This window comes from Accipiter gentilis, chromosome 25, assembly GCF_929443795.1.
Source record: "Accipiter gentilis chromosome 25, bAccGen1.1, whole genome shotgun sequence".
Taxonomy (NCBI): domain Eukaryota; kingdom Metazoa; phylum Chordata; class Aves; order Accipitriformes; family Accipitridae; genus Astur; species Astur gentilis.
The window spans coordinates 13,960,341-13,973,437 of NC_064904.1; the positions used below are offsets into that span (position 1 = coordinate 13,960,341).

Below are 13,097 nucleotides of genomic sequence, written 5' to 3' on the forward strand. Positions count from 1 at the left end.
CCAGATCAGTAGCTGACCTAATGAAAAATATTCCTCTGCAGACCTTGCCCAAAGGATATCCTTAGATCACCTCAGCTGGTAGAGAGACTCAGCTGAAGTCAGAGGAGCTGCATGGGTGTTAAAACTCAGTAGTACACAGAAGACTAAGGCTCTCATGTAGGCTCCTTGTTAGGGAGGTTTTTAAGCACCTTTAAACATGTTTGCGGTTCCCCTGACTTCAAGTCAAGCTCCGTGCTTAACGCATTAAAAGGTGGAATGACTTAGCTTTGGAAGCCCCAGAGACTTCAGGGAGAAGTCGCTTGACCTCCTTGTGTCTCAGTCCATCCAGAACAAGAGAGTGAAAAGTAAACAGCACCTCATTAAAAAAGAAATAGATAGTGTGACTGACCTGAGCTTGCCTTGGTAAATAAATTACAAAGCCATAAAACTGCTTGAGGAGCTGCTTTGTCCCTTTGAAACAACACCCACTTTAGACACTCTCTAAACACACCACGCTGGGGGGTTACCCAGAGTAATTGCCGAGGAGCTGTTATCATTATCTACCTGCCAAGCCCCCATACATTCTCCCTGGGCTTGTGTCTGAGCTAAGGAGAAAGTACAAACCCTTGATGAGAGGTCCCACTGAACACCAAGAGAACGATTTACCCGTGAGCTTTCCCAGCTGTTCTTGCCACACAAAAGCAGCTCAAGCCCAAATTTATACCTGTGTCCTTCTCCATTCCCGAAGGACTCACCTTGATAGTTCCGCTACCTTGGGCATTTAGATGCTGCTGCTTTCAACACTGCTTGCTGGGATGCCACATATTTCCTTGGTAAATACTGGGGTTTCTGAGGTTGGCATGAATAAGGAGCAAAACAGTCAGGGATTTCTGGGAGAAGTGTTGGAGGAGTGATCTGGGATCTTGAAGATTAAAATAAGGAGCCAACCAAGCAAAATTTGGTACTGATATGAGTTGATTTAGGCACTGAGATGACAGACTAGGTCTGAAGGAAAGTCAGCGTCTCGATTTCAGCACCGAATCTGAATGCAGGGTGGAAAAGTCCCATGGCTGCAAAAGCAAAACGTGTCTCTAGAAATGCAGTTGTAGGGAGTTCACTGCGGATGGTGACTGATACTAATGTAACAGGATTCAAAGTGGGGAAAGACTCCATATATCACTCAGCCAGATGAAGCATGATCCCCTACCACCACACTGCTTCAGAAGCAAACCAAATGCACAGCATCCCATCAAACGTAGTGAACCTTCGGCCCCTTGCCCAGTGTTGCATGGATTACCTGCCCATGACCTGAAACTCTCACCCTGCCCATTCCCTCACACGTTGACAGCCTCTGTCTTTGGGAATGCAACCTGCCATGGGTCACATGAAGAGATTAGTATGGCCTAGACATTTAAGCTACATCAACAGCTGTCCCCGTGCTGTGTCCCAGAGACAGGTAGGATGGGAACAGGGTGTTTCCTCCTGTATGTAAACAAAAACCTTTCTGGCAGATCAAGGTCCCATCAAAGAGAAGGTACAAACTCGCTTTTCAGTAGTTGCAGAATCAATGCTTAACTGAACACAGAACTGGCGAGGAAAGATACAGTTTCTTGGCATGGCCTTTCTACACTACCTTTAAATTCTTGTGTAATTAAAAAGAAGCGAGGAAAAACCCCCAAACCACAACAAGCACCACTTTTTATTGCTCTCCCTATGCTTAATGAAGTCCTAAAGACTAGAGAACTGTACAGACAAGACTCCTGAGCATGACAGACCAGAGCTTATGGGCTGTATCCAGTCTGCTGCTGGCACTGCACACAGCCAACTGCTATAGCATACGACTGCAAGAGATCTGTAAGTAGTTCAGGTTACTTATTATCCGGGACTGCAAGGCTTTGGTACAGTGAGTAGAGAAAAACAACTGTGGCACTTACATTAGGTACCCAAATGCCCTTTGTCTCGAGCAGGAGGTATGATTTTGTGTGTCTTGTCAGCTCCTTTCCCTTCTGCTTAGCTGTGTGAAAAGCTTCATCTCCACCAGACGTTGTAAAATGAGGATGGAGTTTTGTCTTTGTTTTTAAATAGCTAAGCAGCTGTATCGTGCCTCTGAATGAGATGGGTTTGAGATGCGTTTGAAAAGCAGCTAAGTGGTAATCTCTGCTAGGCAGGATCATTTGAGGGGAATCACATTTATTATTTAATTTTACTATTTAGCATTGCATGTTGTTGTTCATCTTGAGGCGGACGTTTATTGAGAGAAGTGCAGCAAAAGCACAGCATTCCAGACAGAGAAGGTCAGTTATATTTACGTGACATAAATATTCTATTACATACAGAATAGCGAAAGGAGCTCTTTGCTCAGGATGAGCTAAAACATTTTGCTGGCCTCCTATCATGGCAACTCACCTCGGGCCAGACCCTGTGGGCTCTTGCTTAGCAGGGTTTCTTGATGCTATCAGTAGTGGCAACATACCTGCAAAGGTCTCAGAGATACAAACCTCCTTGGCTAAGCCACCCCAGGAGGCCCTGGAGTTACCCTAACACACACTGTTTTCCAGCTAGGGCTTTTTGAGCAATCTGGATGACTTTACAGGCAGATTTCCTCAGGCTTATACATGCTGAGCTGTATTTAACTAATGGGACATCTTGGAGAGTAAGAGGCTATTCACTGTAAGTAGGGACTCAGGACTAGCTGTGACTTGGAAATATTGCATACAGTTAAGATCTGCACACTCCAGTGAGATAGTTAATGCAGTTAATGCGGTTAAAATCAATGGGCTGTGCTAATTTACCTCAGCTGAAGCCCTCAGTGTCTGCATTTCGCATGGCTTTTCAGTGCTTCCTTTAAACTCTATTAATTCTAATGTTTAGTTGTAAACAAACTGATTGATGGCTCAGTTAAAGAAAAATCAACTGTAAAGGGTCAAAGATTTAACCTGTCCTATCTCTATTACTCCCACGCAGATCTTTTAGACCATTTATTTGCATATGTTAAAATCTAATTTGAGTTGTTCATCACATAGAACTAGGTAAGTTGTTTTTTTTTTTTTTTAATGAGAGATGTAACTTCAGGGCACTATTAAATTCTAATTAAAAATCAGTCAAAAGCACCCTTCTCTTAGTGTTTGTGCCTGCAGCAACGCTTCCACTATGGTATCAAAAGCTCAGTTCATTACTTCTTAATTAATTTTGCCTTGAGAAGCTCTAAGTTCTCAGAGGACCTGTTGGATTTTCAGAGCATTGTCTACGTAGCATTGGCTTGTACACAGCAGCCGCAGCCAAATGACATTCAGATCAGGAATTCTTACCCATGTAATCCAATTTGATACAATGGCTGCAGCCTGCCAGCTTTCGGGAATCTGAAAGACCCTTGAAGCTCCCAACACAGAGGATATCCTGCCTGGAGCTACTGATCTTGTAGGGATTTTCTCATCTCCCTATTCCCAGTGTGCATATTTTATAGTTGAAAAGGTTGGTGTATGGGTTGTTTGGGTTGGGTTTTTTTTTTGGTGAAGCTCATGATGAATAAGAAGCTAGACTTGTTCCTGACCCCCAGGAAATCTTGTTTGGAAGACCTTGAGTTGGCCAAGATGTTTTTGCTCCACCAGGCTCCTGAAGATGTGCACGTTCATTTTCAAGATAAGAATCCTGCAATCATGATCTCCAACTGCAAATGATTCATTTCCCCTCTTGGCCCGGCTGTGTGCGCACGTGTCTGAGGGTGGTGAGCCAGGGGCTGACCAGTGCCCTGGAACAAAGAAAGGAAAAGAAGGGAAAGGGGTGGAGGAGAATAATCTACCCAGTCTCCTGAGGAACATTTTCCACTGGTTTAGGGCGCTTTCACCTGAGCAGTTTTTATGATGAACTGAGCATGAAGGGGCCCAGGGTGGCTGGAACATCTGAGCACTCCCCAAACTCTACAAGATGGGTTTGACAGGAGACTGTGAACCAAACTTGCAAATGTCCCTCTGAGCTGGCCTGAGAGAGACTTCTGCAGCTGCTGGCTAAGCCAGGAGAGACCTGGATGGTATAAAATTTCATTAGAAACCTTTATATTAAGCCTAGCTTGCACAAGCAGACCCTGTAACTATCAAAGGCAATAGTTCAAATCTACCTTCATGTGTATCCAAGTCTTCTTGCTGCAAGGCACAGAGTTAGATGGGTGTGACTGAGGGAGCTGTGGATGAAAAAAAGTAGAAATGGGGAATGGGGAAGGCTTAAAATGAGGTTTTGAGGCAATGTCAGCTTTCAGATTTCCTCTTGGAGAAAGTGCACAGAGAAAGGGGAAAAACTTAAAGATAGAAAGAAGAGAAATCTTGGTGAGTGGATTGGGGCAAGATATTTTGGACAGCCCCCTCCTTTCCCCATGGTATCCTGCCCTTTTCTTCAGCAACGCTTTAGCTAAAGCTTGCCTCTCCTTTTCTCAGATGCTAATTTGGAGGCAGAACAGCGGCCGGATATTTTGCTTCTCCTCCTCTCTGCTGGAGATGGTGAGGGAGCAAGAAAACAGACCGGGCATCTTAAGGGAGATCAGGTATGAAATATCTGCTCAGCTTTCTCTTCTCAGAGCCTGTCCACTCTGGAGCCAGCAGAAGCAGATCTCAGGGCCGAGGTCTGGAGCCACATGCCTGCCCCTTCCTTGTTCCCAGAGCCACACTTAACAGCAGGCTTTAGTGATGGATGGATGGATGGATGGATGGATGGATAGCTCCACAAGCCTCAGCTGATCTCACTTACATGTCGTGGAGGCCAGGAGAGGTTGAAAATCAATGCCAGGTTTGGTCCATATGGTGTAGGTTTTGATATTCCTGCTATGTCACACAGCATCAACACTCAACACCAAGTAGCTATCAGTTGAGATAAGCATCCAGTTGAGCTGAGAAAGCTGCAGCCCAGTCTGGGTCAGGGAGGCCTGGTCGTATTTCTTGCTGTCCTCAGCAAAGAGTCAAAACCTCAACCTTCTTGATGCTGCAGTTGTAGATGTGCTGTCAAGTGTGTACCCTTCAACTGTGGCCACTATGTTGTGCCAACATAGACAAGTCACTCTTAGAGAGTAGAAGCGGAAAGTCTCCTCAGTTTTGATTCTGAGGTTCGTTTGATTTTGCCAACTTTTTGTTACTGAAAGGCAGCATACCTGACCCTAATGTGCCCCAGAGGTGTCAAGGATCACAGGGGCTGCGGAGCTTAGATAGGAGAAGACAATAGGGAAGGAGGGTTGGGTACTTACCTGAGAAGTAGGAGTAAAGCTGGCCTGGCTTTCCATGGAGGACAAAACACAGGACAAGACTGTGCCAAGGCCATAGCGGTACAGAGATGGCAATTTGGAGGGGAAACAGGGAGGCCCTTGCCTACTCCATGCGGCAGGATGGGACCATTTTTCCTGATATGCTCTGGGATCTCACAGCTACCAGTAATAAGATTATAAGGGGGTGCACAGAAAGAGCTGGGGCAGAGCGTGAAAAGCCCATGGGCTGTGTAGCAAATGAACCTGAGCAGGCGCTATGGGAGGGGAATCTGCCTTACGCTTGGTATGCACCTATAGGCTGATTTACTGCCTCTGTGCCTTCCCAGACTGACTGTTTCCCCTCTGCGCTGAGTGCTCATGAAAGGGGAAATAGTCTATGCTCAGGGAGCCTTGGAAGATGTTAGCCAAAATTTTGGGTGGGGAGGTGAGCAAGGCTGCAGGCTAGTTTTAGCAGGAATCCCCTATATATTTGAACCAACTCCCTTTTATTTTTCTGTAGAGAACACCTGGCCACGGGGCTTAGCTGTAGTCTGTGTGAGACCTCCTGGCAGGGAAAGCGAGTCACTTGTGAAAGACTTCCTAAGGGAAATGCTTACATCCACTGAGGTTTAGCATACTGGAAAATGTACAAAAAGGAAAAATTCTTGTCTAGGACAGAGGATGGCTTGGATAAGATAAGTGATCTCGTCAGGCTCGCAGATCCTATCTGTTTACTTATACCACATTGCATCGAGCGAGGGTGTGTTGGCATCCTTCCAGCCTGTACCTCCTCTTGCATCTGGGCAGAAACCCATCAAAGAGACTGAGCCCAGCTGCAGAGCTGAGAGCGCGAGCGGACCTTCTCCCTCACCTCCTGCTCCCCTTCCAGTCCCTCTCCTTCTCTTTCGTCCCTGCCACCCCTTCCACCAGCTGGCACCAGGCCGAGCGTGACCCTTGGAGTACGTGCCTCTGACCACCCTGCCTCCAGGCCGTTTCAATGCGGAGCACTCGGTGCTCCAGGATTACTGGGAGTAAGTTTCCAAGGAATTCATTTGTCATTACTTGCTAAATAAATGGAGTCTGATAAGAATCTGCATTCTGCTTCCATAAAAACCTATAGGTGCTGTATCTGGTGTCTAAGTAGTTTCTCACAAGAACACACAAGTCACTCATTCTTCTCCATAAAAGCCGGAAAAGACTGCCTGGATCAGCTGTTGTGGTTAATGCTTTGGAGGGAGGCCTCTGCGCTTTCATTATCAGCAATCGCCATGAAGTGTTGGACAGGGAGGGCTCAGCAGCACAGCAGGAAAAGGGTTTCATATCTGGAAATAATCTTGCAGAAGTCTCTCCTAGGGCTGAAATTCTTGGCAGGAGCCTTTCATCCGAATCCCCTGAGAGAGCAAGGCAATGGGCTTTCGTCCTCTGGTAAAGCCTGGCAAGTTTTACGTATTTTTGAAAAGCAATTAAAATTTTTTTTTTTTAACCTCCATATGACAGGAGCCATAAAAAGAATACATCTAGTCACTTTTTATGTTGGACATAAACCAACATATTCCACAAGTAACATCCTCGATATTCATCTTAGGAACAGGCCTGGCTCACATCTCTAGAGCAGCAGAAGACCAGATCTATAGACATCTAATTGCTGCTGAAATCAGTGTGATTTAGTTAGCTACTTAAATACCTTTTCAAATCAAGCCTGTGCTGCCTTGCATGTGTTAATAGATGTATCCTCATATCCTGATGCTCTAGGAAGCAGGACTGAATTTCAAGAGTTGGGGTACAGGGACAGAGTAACATATGGTCACGTTTTCTGAAGAGCCTGAAGTAAATCACAGCAGTTTGAAAACCCCACTCCTGCAATTTGTCCAAGCTCTGGGAGAGTCTGGGGGCAACACTCGCATCTCCAGCCTCCAAGCCTGGATTTCACAGGGCCAAGCAGGCATCAGCTAGAGCTTGTTAGCTCCAGTAGTGTTTTGATTTTTCTATTATTACATATACTTTTTCCATTATAGAAACATCAGGCATTGCGGAGGGTGGGGAAGACTTTTGTGCTTCAAATAGGTCTTCACAAAAGGGCTAAAAAAAATCCCACAGAACACCCAAGATAACATTGTCGTCTGTAATATTAGTAATGCGCCCAAAATGGAAAACATTCTTGTTGTGAAACTCTCAGGGTGCTGTTTTGTTTGCTCCTTATTAAGAGTTAATAAACAAAACTGTTTGGGTTAATTTTGTCATGTGTACTGCGAGTTGCTAAGTAACATGGCTCCACTCTGCCTGAAGTCTGTGTAGTGAGACAACTGAGAGAGGCATTAAAGTGCTATAAAATAAATGGGATGGATCACGTTATAGTATACCAGACCCTGACTTGGCATTTGAAGCATGGATTTTTCCCCCCCCTTTCTTTGTTTTAGGTGTAGAAAAAACAGAGATACAGAGTCTACCTGACCTACGAAGGGCAAAGAGCAGGTTATGCTTTTGGCAGGTGGGCTGTTCTGCAGGTCTCGCTGGGAGATGATGCCTGCAGATCTCTGCCCGTTGCTAAAATCATTGCTGGGCTGGGGGTGATCTGCAGCAGGAGGGCAGACACCCAAGGGCCAAGGAGGAGAGTGAGGAAATTGTCTTGGTAGTCACAAGATCTGGGAGGTTTTTGCCCAAGATTTTTGATCAGCAACAAGCAGAGGGCTTGGAAGGTCCTACCTGGTGGCTCATCATAGCAGGGAAGGCACACCACAAGCTGTGTACATCCGTGGTGCTATAGGGGCTACAGTCCTGCTGGATTTCCCTGCTGCTTTCCAAAGAAAAGCCTCTCTGGGATGGATTTTAGTCCCTAGCAGGGCCAGGCAGGCTGGCGTGGACACAGTTTCAGGAGCAGAGCTGGGAGAAGGGAAAAGCTGGATTAAATGGTGACCATGCAAGATGATCAGAGCAGAAACCTGTCTGGCTTTGGGGGATGGGGGAAAGGCAGTTATTTTGCTGCAGCTTTCAGACAAATGGATTTATCTTTAAAATGGTAACTATCACTGTCATATGAATGTAAATTGAGAATTACTTTCTGTAGACAAGTACAAAAAGAGGTACTGTGTGTAAGGTCTAATTTTATACTGAAAGCAACTAGCGGAGAATAAGACACTATTTTAATAATGATAGAGATGGAGCACATTGCTGGGCTGGGAATTACCAGGGAACACAAAGGTTTTATCAGATCTCTTTAGTTTAGTTTGCAGGCATTGTTCAGTTTTTGAAGAAATCCTGATTTGGATATGAGAATTTCAATCTTTCAAAGGGGTGTTAGCAGCAGCGGAGTTTTTCTCTGCCTTAGTCTCCTCCTCGGACAGGTTGCTCTCAAGAAACAGGCAACTGTGTTTAGGCTGAAGATCCTAAAGGAAGAATCACATACATGTTGCTTAGGACCATTTCTATTCCAGGACTGGAGTTGCAGTCTGAAGAAAGCAAATCATTCTCAAAAAGTCTTACATTGGTCCATTTGTACAGTGAGCTACAAGCTTTCAGGGTATGTTACAGCTTTAGAGTTATTATTTTGGTGCAGAGAGTAGTGTTTTCAGGATACAGCTTTTCAAATGTGAAATTTCCCCTTGAATTCAGTGACTTTAAATAGTATAAATTATGCTGCAAATCAAGCAGGGGTAAGGGGAGAGAGGAGAGAAACAAAATCCAGGAATACAAATCAGTCAAGACAGATGCTGGAGGAATGTAAGCAGTGCAAATTTCAAACTTTCAGGGTGTCGTGGTTTAACCCCAGGCAGCAACTAAACACCACACAGCCGCTCGCTCATTCCCCCCACCCAGTGGGATTGGGGAGAGAATTGAAAAAAAGTAAAACTCTTGGGTTGAGATAAAGACAGTTTAATAGGAGAGAAAGGAAGATGATGTTGATGATAATAATAATAATAACAACAACAACAACAACAATGATAAAAATAATAGTAATAGAATTGGAATATACAAAACAAGTGATGCACAATGCAATTGCTCACCACTTGCCCACTGATGCCCAGTTAGTTCCCAAGCAGCGATCCGCCCCCCCTAAACCAACTCCTCCCAGTTTATATACTGGGCATGACGTCACATGGTATGGGATATTCCTTCGGCCAGTTTGTGTCAGCTGCCCTGGCTGTGTCCCCTCCCAGTTTCTTGTGCCCCTCCAGCCTTCTTGCTGGCTGGGCATCAGAAGCTGTAAAATCCTTGACTTTAGAGTAAACATTACTTAGCAACAACTGAAAATATCAGTGTGTTATCAACATTCTTCTCATATTAAATCCAAAACATAACACTGTACCAGCTACTAGAAAGAAAATTAACTCTACCCAGCTGAAAGCAGGGCACAAGTCTTCCCATATTTCTCAGGGCTAAACTAGTACTTGTCAGTATGAAAAAACCCCACCCCAAAACTCCAAAACTTTCTGGTTTTTGATGAAGTGTGGGTGGTAACTCATGGGTTTAGGAATCACAGGACTTCTTCCAGAACATACCTAAAGCTATTTCCTTCCAGTAGCTGGCCAGACATCCTCCAAGCGCCTGCAGACAAGACAATAGAGAGCTCCTAGCACCATCTGGGGTTACGGTTAAAAGCACCAGGTTGGCACTTCCCAAGATCTTACCAAGAATGCTTTAAAGGATACATGGAGTTCATTTATGGCTTCTGCAAGCAGAAGTTGGGCAGGATGCATTTCATACAGCTTACGTGTAGAACAGATATAGATCATGCATATGCCGTCTTTTTTATTTTGCCTGCAGTGCCTGACATAGTACTGTCTGACAATGAATCATACAGATTCAAACAGTTCAGTGTGCCACAGATTTAAACATGTAAGTGCCATTTCCTATTGTCCCCAGTCCAAGGGGTTGGTAGAACATCATGTTAAAATAATAGGGCTGCTATTAATAAAGCCAGTGGAGTCTGTATTCAGCACTGCTACATGACAAAACACATCCATGAGGCAGAGGTTCTCATCTGCTGACACAGACAGCTAAACCCAGCCGTGCTGGAGCTGCTAACATGCTTTTCAGTCTCACTGGAGACCCTGTAGAAATACTGAGATGATTAAGACAAGACAGAACAGTACGACTAATGCAAACCAGGAGCTGACACCGCTTCTTAGAAATGCCGTTGTGTGCATGTCTGCTGGTGGAAGGCAGGCTAAATCACTGGCACTATGGCGATTGGGCACCTTCTTTGTATGAAGTTTGCTGTGCCAGATGGATGCCTGCTCCAGGGACTACATAGACACCTTCAGATCTCAGGAGGAGAGGAGATGGGGGACACCTATTTGAACAGGTATATCTTGGCAAAGTAGCAACCACAGCAGGTTGAGACAGCGGGGTGTCAGGGCACGGACAACTGACCTGCCGTCTCCCGACAGGAGGAGGAAGTGTGAGTGACAAAATGCAGTGCAGCCAAAGGATTATTTGAATGCTTTTAGTCAGCCGAAGGTTTCAGGTGGATTATAGATACTTGTGATTGCACATTGTATATTTTAAAATTAATTCTATTCTGACCCGGGAGGGAACTTCCCCAGACAGACCGTAGCTATGTGAGTGATAAGCACTTGCTGGACCAGCCAGCAGGAACTGCAAATAAAGCCTTGGTGAGAACCTGAGGCCCCAGTTCGTTTCCCCTGGCTGTAAGGACTTAACTGAAGTGCCTAATCACCATGGCTTCCTTCAAAGAGAGGTGTTGGGAGACACCTAATCCCCACCTGAGTTGTGCTTCGGGGAGGTCTGCCTCTTTCTGGGCTACCTTTTGGTGCTTAGCGTTACGGGGAATGAATACAGGACTGAACAGCACCCGAGCTCACACCAGGAAGGTTCCTCTCCTCCTCCTCTGGAAATGCAGCCTCTTTCTTGGCAGTTGTCCTCTGCCACTTTTCTACCCATCCTTACTTTCACTGCATCCTACCCTCGCTCTTTGCTGGAACTCCTTGACACTCAATATCCCTCCCAAAATGCTAACACCGAGCCTTTGAAACCCTGAAATTTCAAAATTAGTTTTTCCCTCCCCACCCATCACAGAGAAAGTCAGCATCTGCCAAGTCCCTCTGATTATTTGCTTCCCAAGAAAGATAAGCAATCTGCTGGTCTGCTTGTCCATCCTGTCCTCATCTTTGCTTCCCAGTGCAGATGGTGGCATCCGTCTGGTGCAGATAGGTCACATAGGCACAAGCCCATTTGAATTAGGACTCAAATGACACTTTAAAAGTGACATGCAGGCCTCTCAAGGGTCCTTCTGAGACCAACTGAATTTCAATTCATTGAGAGAGAAGTTTCTTTCTGAGCAAACAAGGGAGAATTGAATGGGGCTGTGCTCTGCTACATGGCGCTGAGGTTGATATGGCAACAAAGGTTCTAAAAATGATGAAACGCAAATTATATTCTCCTGCTATATAAATAGCTGTGTCAAGTTGTTATGGAAACTGTCAAGTAAACTGGGTTAAGAAGGGCTACTTTTTCTGCTCTCTTTTGCCAAGGCTTTCTGAAACAGTTCGTACCAGCACAGTACAAGAACGAGGACCTATGAAAACTGGGCGATGCATTTATCAGCGTCTCTACAAATGAGGTGGGATGGCATCACAGCCTCTGTCCTCTTGAAAGGCTGGGACTTCAAATGAAGTGCTGTACCTGCTCCATTCCCACAATATGCTGGTGCAAGTCATGACATGGTATCACCAGAATCCCCTCCTGGAGACCTGGGGCATGATGCTCTGTGGAGACACTGTTGTGTGGGTAGATTTTTTTTTTCTTAAGGCTCAGAGCAAACACTCAGGTGGGTGAATGCCAGGTGGAACTGCAGTCACAGCTGTGCATACACTAAAGCATTTTTGGGGTAGGCAGGTGGAAGAAGCTTCCATCAAGATTAAAAGCGTGATTCAGCTGGGTTTGAAACCAATGTACCAGCTGTGAATCGGAGGGGGCATCATGTATCCTTTGATGGGAATATAAAAAAGGTGAAAATCAAAGCGAAAATGTTGAATTGCACCTTGGGCACCAATCTTTTGTCTTAAAGATATTCCAAGAGTAGATAGACCCAAAACATTCAAATCCTCTCTGAAGGATCCTTCTATTCTTCAGCTGAGAGATTGCTTTGACATCTTGTTTTCAACCCCAGTCCCTTTTGTGAGATGCACAAAGGCATCACTTAAATTAACGTCTCCTTGTGAGATGCCCACTGTGTTGTATTGTCAGACGGGTGATTTTGAGATAATGCACTTGTTCTTGATTCATTTTAGGTCCTTAGGAATTTTCCAGTAATGAAATGCAACTTGATCTTTTTGAAAGATACCAGGCAGGTAAATTAACCGCTCACCCTATTAATGCTGTCCTGGTATTGTCACTGCATCTGTCCAAGAACATAATTCAAGCAATATAGCTGTTTATGGTATGCACAGCCTTCTTATCTTTGTTTCCACCAATACAGTTATCTGGCACCTATCCCTCTCAACAGAATCAAGATTAGAGTCAGAGGGAATGAGGTTGTTGAAAGGTTTTCCTTTCATATTTCCAAAGACATGATAGCAAAGAGAATTTTAAAAGGGTATTACTGTGTTGATGTACAGTGGGTATTCAATCCCTATAAAAAGCTCTCTGTCATACATTCAATTCACCTTTCCAGAGATTAGCAGTCAGCATGCGGAGTTATGCCACAAGGGGTTAGTGGAATGTACTTTGTTCCTGCGTATAAATAGCTAGCTTTTAATAACGAGCATTCAAAAGTATGCAGAAGTGAACAGGATGTTAAGACTGAGAAATCCTTTTCCTTTGGAGCTGTGCAAAAAAAGAAAAAAAAAAATTAAAAAAAAATTTTGCACATACAGAGGAAAGAAAGTAAAACACAGTGAGTTGGCTTGGTGCCAGCACTACAAAAAGGGGCAAA

The 13,097-nt window shown here is 44.8% G+C and overlaps 1 protein-coding gene across 4 annotated transcripts in view; it reads right to left on the bottom strand.

The window, feature by feature from the left end:
* GPR132 (G protein-coupled receptor 132) overlaps window positions 1-13,097 on the bottom strand; it is a 96,340-nt gene that overhangs the window by 49,276 nt on the left and 33,967 nt on the right. The window contains exon 2 of one of the 4 annotated variants that reach the window (XR_007509610.1): window positions 8,383-8,586. The exons of the other annotated variants lie outside the window; for them this stretch is intronic. The gene's annotated coding sequence lies outside the window, so the exon portion shown is untranslated. Of the gene's footprint in view, window positions 1-8,382; window positions 8,587-13,097 lie in introns of those variants that run through there. 4 annotated transcript variants of the gene reach the window in all.